Below are 6823 nucleotides of genomic sequence, written 5' to 3' on the forward strand. Positions count from 1 at the left end.
CGAGCCTCTTGAAAGGAGGCTTCCGTGCCTCTTGAAAGAAGGCTTCCGAGCCTCTTGAAAGGAGGCTTCCAAGCCTCTTGAAAGAAGGCTTCCGAGCCTCTTGAAAGGAGGCTTCCGAGCCTCTTGAAAGGAGGCTCTCGAGCCTCTTGAAAGGAGGCTCTCGAGCCTCTTGAAAGGAGGCTTCCGAGCCTCTTGAAAGGAGGCTTCCGAGCCTCTTGAAAAAGGCTTCTGAGCATCTTGGAAGGAGGCTTCTGAGCCTCTTGAAAGGAGGCCTGAGCCTCTTAAAAGGCTTCCTGAGCCTCTTGAAAGGAGGCTTCCGCGTCTCTTGAAAGGAGGCCTGAGCCTCTTGGAAGGAGGCCTGAGCCTCTTGAAAGGAGGCTTCTGAGCCTCTTGAAAGGAGGCTTCCTGAGCCTCTTTGAAAGGAGGCTTCTGAGCCTCTTGAAAGGAGGCCTGAGCCTCTTGAAAGGAGGCTGAGCCTCTTGAAAGGAGGCTTCTGAGCCTCTTGAAAGGAGGCTTCTGAGCCTCTTGAAAGGAGGCCTGAGCCTCTTGAAAGGAGGCCTGAGCCTCTTGAAAGGAGGCTTCCGCGTCTCTTGAAAGGAGGCCTGAGCCTCTTGAAAGGAGGCCTGGAGCCTCTTGAAAGGAAGTTTCTGAGCCTCTTAAAAGGAGGCTTCTGAGCCTCTTGAAAGGAGGCCTGAGCCTCTTGAAAGGAGTCTCTGAGCCTCTTGAAAGGAGGCTTCTGAGCCTCTTAAAAGGAGGCTTCCTGAGCCTCTTGAAAGGAGGCTTCTGAGCCTCTTGAAAGGAGACTCTGAGCCTCTTGAAAGGAGTCTTCTGAGCCTCTTGAAAGGAGTCTTCTGAGCCTCTTGAAAGGAGTCTTCTGAGCCTCTTGAAAGAAGTCTTCTGAGCCTCTTGAAAGGAGGCTTCTGAGCCTCTTGAAAGGGAGGCTTCTGAGCCTCTTGAAAGGAGGCCTGAGCCTCTTGAAAGGAGGCTTCTGAGCCTCTAGAAAGGAGGCTTCTGAGCCTCTTAAAAGGAGGCTCTGAGCCTCTCGAAAGGAAACTTCTGAGCCTCTTGAAAGGAGTCTTCTGAGCCTCTTGAAAGGAGTCTTCTGAACCCCTTGAAAGGAGTCTTCTGAGCCTCTTGAAAGGAGACTCTGAGCCTCTTGAAAGGAGGCTTCTGAGCCTCTTGAAAGGAGGCTTCCTGAGCCTCTTGAAAGGAGGCTTCTGAGCCTCTTGAAAGGAGGCTTCTGAGCCTCTTGAAAGGAGGCTTCTGAGCCTCTTGAAAGGAGGCTCTGAGCCTCTTGGAAGGAGGCCTTGAGCCTCTTGAAAGGAGGCCTGAGCCTCTTGAAAGGAGGCTTCTGAGCCTCTTGAAAGGAGGCTTCTGAGCCTCTTGAAAGGAGGCTTCCTGAGCCTCTTGAAAGGAGGCCTGAGCCTCTTGAAAGGAGGCTTCTGAGCCTCTTGAAAGGAGGCCTGAGCCTCTTGAAAGGAGGCTTCTGAGCCTCTTGAAAGAGGCTTCTGAGCCTCTTGAAAGGAGGCTCTGGAGCCTCTTGAAAGGAGGCTTCTGAGCCTCTTGAAAGGAGGCCTGAGCCTCTTGAAAGGAGGCCTGAGCCTCTTGAAAGGAGGCCTGAGCCTCTTGAAAGGAGGCCTGAGCCTATTGAAAGGAGGCTTCCAAACCTCTTGAAAGGAGGCCTGAGCCTCTTGAAAGGAGGCTTCCAAACCTCTTGAGAGGAGTCTCCTGAGCCTCTTGAATAGAATCCTCTGAGCCTCTTGAAAGGAGGCTCTGAGCCTCTTGAAAGGAGCCTGAGCCTCTTGAAAGAAGCCTTCTGAGCCTCTTAAAAGGAGACTTCTGAGCCTCTTGGAAGGAGGCTTCTAGGCCTCTTAAAATGAGGTTTCTGGGCTTCTTGAAATCAGGCTTCTGATTGTCTTGAAAGGAGGCTCTGAGCCTCTTGAAAGGAGGCTTCTGAGGCCTCTTGAAAGGAGGCTCTGAGCCTCTTGAAAGGAGGCCTGAGCCTCTTAAAATAGGCCTGAGCCTCTTGAAAGGAGGCCTGAGCCTCTAGAAAGGAGGCTTCTGAGTCTCTGGAAAGGAGGCTTCCTGAGCCTCTTAAAGGAGTCTTCCAAGCCTCTTGAAAGGAGGCTTCTGAGCCTCTTGAAAGGAGTCTTCTGAGCCTCTTGAAAGGAGTCTTCTGAGCCTCTTGAAAGGAGGCTTCTGAGCCTCTTGAAAGGAGTCTTCTGAGCCTCTTGAAAGGAGGCCTGAGCTCTTGAAAGGAGGCTTCTGAGCCTCTTGAAAGGAGGCTTCTGAGCTCTTGAAAGGGAGGCTTCTGAGCCTCTTGAAAGGAGGCTTCTGAGCCTCTTGAAAGAGGCTCTGAGCCTCTTGAAAGGAGGCCTGAGCCTCTTGAAGGAGGCTTCTGAGCCTCTTGAAAGGAGGCTCTGAGCCTCTTGAAAGGAGGCTTCTGAGCCTCTTGAAAGGAGGCTCTGAGCCTCTTGAAAGGAGGCTTCTGAGCCTCTTGAAAGGAGGCCTGAGCCTCTTGAAAGGAGGCTTCTGAGCCTCTTGAAAGGAGGCTTCTGAGCCTCTTGAAAGAGGCTCTGAGCCTCTTGAAAGGAGGCTTCCAAACCTCTTGAAAGGAGGCTTCCTGAGCCTCTTGAAAGGAGGCTTCAAACCTCTTGAAGGAAGGCCTCTGAGCCTCTTGAAAGGAGGCTTCTGAGCCTCTTGAAAGGAGGCCTGAGCCTCTTGAAAGGAGGCTTCTGAGCCTCTTGAAAGGAGGCCTGAGCCTCTTGAAGGAGGCTCTGAGCCTCTTGAAAGGAGGCTTCTGAGGCCTCTTGAAAGGAGGCTCTGAGCCTCTTGAAAGGAGGCTTCTGAGCTCTTGAAAGGAGGCTTCTGAGCCTCTTGAAAGGAGGCTCTGAGCCTCTTGAAAGGAGGCCTGAGCCTCTTGAAAGGAGGCTTCCTGAGCCTCTTGAAAGGAGGCTTCTGAGCCTCTTGAAAGGAGGCTCTGAGCCTCTTGAAAGGAGGCTTCTGAGCCTCTTGAAAGGAGGCTTCCTGAGCCTCTTGAAAGGAGGCTCTGAGCCTCTTGAAAGGAGGCTTCCTGAGCCTCTTGAAAGGAGGCTCTGAGCCTCTTGAAAGGAGGCTCTGAGCCTCTTGAAAGGAGGCTTCCTGAGCCTCTTGAAAGGAGGCTTCTGAGCCTCTTGAAAGGAGGCTCTGAGCCTCTTGAAAGGAGGCCTGAGCCTCTTGAAAGGAGGCTTCCTGAGCCTCTTGAAAGGAGGCTTCCTGAGCCTCTTGAAAGGAGGCCTGAGCCTCTTGAAAGGAGACTCTGAGCCTCTTGAAAGGAGGCCTGAGCCTCTTGAAAGGAGCCTGGAGCCTCTTGAAAGGAGCCTGAGCCTCTTGAAAGGAGACTCTGAGCCTCTTGAAAGGAGACTCTGAGCCTCTTGGAAAGGAGGCTTCTGAGCCTCTTGAAAGGAGGCTTCTGAGCCTCTTGAAAGGAGGCTTCTGAGCCTCTTGAAAGGAGGCTTCTGAGCCTTCAGAAAGGAGGCCTGAGCCTCTTGAAAGGAGGCCTGAGCCTCTTGAAAGGAGGCTTCTGAGCCTCTTGAAAGGAGGCTTCTGAGCCTCTTGAAAGGAGGCTTCTGAGCCTCTTGAAAGGAGGCCTGAGCCTCTTGAAAGGAGGCTTCTGAGCCTCTTGAAAGGAGGCTTCTGAGCCTCTTGAAAGGAGGCTTCCTGAGCCTCTTGAAAGGAGGCCTGGAGCCTCTTGGAAAGGAGGCTTCTGAGCCTCTTGAAAGGAGGCTTCTGAGCCTCTTGAAAGGAGGCTTCTGAGCCTCTTGAAAGGAGGCCTGAGCCTCTTGAAAGGAGGCTTCCTGAGCCTCTTGAAAGGAGGCCTGAGCCTCTTGAAAGGAGGCTCTGAGCCTCTTGAAAGGAGCCTCTGAGCCTCTTGAAAGAAGCCTCTGAGCCTCTTAAAGGAGACTCTGAGCCTCTTGAAAGGAGGCCTGAGCCTCTTGAAAGGAGGCTCTGAGCCTCTTGAAAGGAGGCTCTGAGCCTCTTGAAAGGAGGCTCTGAGCCTCTTGAAAGGAGGCTTCTGAGCCTCTTGAAAGGAGGCTTGAGCCTCTTGAAAGGAGGCCTGAGCCTCTTGAAAGGAGGCCTTGAGCCTCTTAAAATAGGCTTCTGAGCCTCTTGAAAGGAGGCTTCCTGAGCCTCTAGAAAGGAGGCTTCTGAGTCTCTGGAAAGGAGGCTTCTGAGCCTCTTAAAGGAGTCTTCAAGCCTCTTGAAAGGAGGCCTGAGCCTCTTGAAAGGAGTCTTCTGAGCCTCTTGAAAGGAGTCTCTGAGCCTCTTGAAAGGAGGCTTCTGAGCCTCTTGAAAGGAGTCTTCTGAGCCTCTTGAAAGGAGGCTTGAGCCTCTTGAAAGGAGGCTTCTGAGCTCTTGAAAGGAGGCTCTGAGCCTCTTGAAAGGAGGCTTCTGAGCCTCTTGAAAGGAGGCTTCTGAGCCTCTTGAAAGGAGGCTCTGAGCCTCTTGAAAGGAGGCCTGAGCCTCTTGAAAGGAGGCTTCTGAGCCTCTTGAAAGGAGGCTTCCTGAGCCTCTTGAAAGGAGGCTTCTGAGCCTCTTGAAAGGAGGCCTGAGCCTCTTGAAAGGAGGCTTGAGCCTCTTGAAAGGAGGCTTCTGAGCCTCTTGAAAGGAGGCTTCTGAGCTCTTGAAAGGAGGCTTCTGAGCCTCTTGAAAGGAGGCTTCTGAGCCTCTTAAAAGGAGGCTTCTGAGCCTCTTGAAAGGAGGCTTCCTGAGCCTCTTGAAAGGAGGCTCTGAGCCTTTTGAAAGGAGGCTTCTGAGCCTCTTGAAAGGAGGCTTCTGAGCTCTCTTGAAAGGAGGCCTGAGCTCTTGAAAGGAGGCTTGAGCCTCTTGAAAGGAGGCCTGAGCCTCTTGAAAGGAGGCTTCCTGAGCCTCTTGAATGGAGGCTTCTGAGCCTCTTGAAAGGAAGCTTCTGAGCCTCTTGAATGGAGGCTTCTGAGCCTCTTGAAAGGAGGCTTCTGAGCCTCTTGAAAGGAGGCTTCTGAGCCTCTTGAAAGGAGGCTTCTGAGCCTCTTGAAAGGAGGCTTCCGAGCCTCTTGAAAGGAGGCTTCCGAGCCTCTTGAAAGGAGGCTTCCGAGCCTCTTGAAAGGAGGCTTCCGAGCCTCTTGAAAGGAGGCTTCCGAGCCTCTTGAAAGGAGGCTTCCGAGAAGCGTAGAAGTATGCTTCTAATCCTCTTGCAACGAAGCAACCGAGCTTTAGTGAAAAAAAAAAAACTTTCAGGTCTCTCAAACGAAGGATCCGAACCATTAGATTCTCAATTTTAGTTCAGAATCATATTCTTAACATATTATTCATCCTTTTGTTTCGAACAAGCATCTAGATTGCATTAAAGATTTTTGAAATTTGTTCATTCGACGTTTTGTTTCGCAGCCTTCCATACACTGTGCTGGTTGTAGAAGGCAAAAAACAATTGGCTTTGATTGATTGATCGCATTGCATATTATGTACAAGACAAAATTTTGAAATAAAAAATACACAATTATTAAAACTTTATTAATGAGTTTCGATTGGAATTGTAATACGTCCGCCATTACGCATTTCTTTCCGAGGCAACCCCTAGGGTCAGCAAAGTTACCCCAGGTTAAGAACCGCTGTCCTACAGGGATTCTTATGAAAGCCTACCCGGAAGCTCATCCAGAATGATTTTCTGTGAAAGATCCTCCGAAAATTCGTTCAGAAGTTAATCTAAGATACCCTAAAGAAGTTTGTCCAAGAATTGTCTTGTTCAGAAATTCCTCCTTAAGTTCATCCAGAATTCGCTCCGGAATTTCCTCCGGGAAATGTTTCAAAAATTTCGCCTGAAATTCCACTAGGAGCTACTCTAGAAATTCACATAAGAGTTTCATTATTTTTATCACAGATATAAGAACTTTTCAGAAATTGCTTCGCTCTACAGGAATTATGTCTTCCATTATTATCGAAATTCACATGGGATTCGTCTAAACTCACCTCCCATCCAGCTCCCGAGTATTCTACCGGAAATTTCTCCAGAATTTTGCCTTTAGAAATACATCCAGATTCTTCCTCTAAAATTCCTCCAATAGCTCTACACGAAAATAGTTTAAGTATTCTTTAGAAGTTCCTTCGGGAACTCTTCTGGACATTCCTAAGAGAGTTCCACGAATTAATGCTTGGCGACTGTGGGTACATAATGGAACGCAGCAAAAAACAAATTTACTTTTGCATCCGACGGTTTCGGTAATTTATTTTACCTTTTTCAAGGATTGGAGTTCCTTTAGAAATTCTTCCAGCTATTCCTACAGAAATTGCTACAACAATTCTTCCCAAAATTTCTCCAAAAAAATCTTTAAAATTTTCACTTAGAATCCACCTGGGAATTTCTCAAGAAATTATTGAATGAAACGCGCCTACGAGAACTTCTCCTCATTCATTTCATTTAATAAGTACACATCTAAACAGATAACACTGAATCAACAATTTGACGCCACAATACATGGTTCGAGACCGCATCTCTCCATCCACGAATGCGCCCCACCCTCACCAAGTCGTTCCGTACCTGGTCAGTTTACCCCGTTCGCTGCACCACGCCGTCTCGTACCTGTCGGATCGGAACCAAACACCATATTCACAGGGTTGCTGTCCGGCATTCGTGCAACATGCCCTGACCATCGTACCCTTCCGGCCTCAGCTACCTTCTGGATACTGGGATCGCCGTAGAGCTGACCGAGCTCGTGGTTCATTCTTCGCCGCCACACACCGTCTTCTTGCACACCACCAATGATGTTCTTAAGCACCCGTCTCTCGAATACTCCAAGTGCTTGCAAGT

This window comes from Armigeres subalbatus, unplaced genomic scaffold (genome assembly GCF_024139115.2).
Source record: "Armigeres subalbatus isolate Guangzhou_Male unplaced genomic scaffold, GZ_Asu_2 Contig146, whole genome shotgun sequence".
Lineage (NCBI taxonomy): Eukaryota > Metazoa > Arthropoda > Insecta > Diptera > Culicidae > Armigeres > Armigeres subalbatus.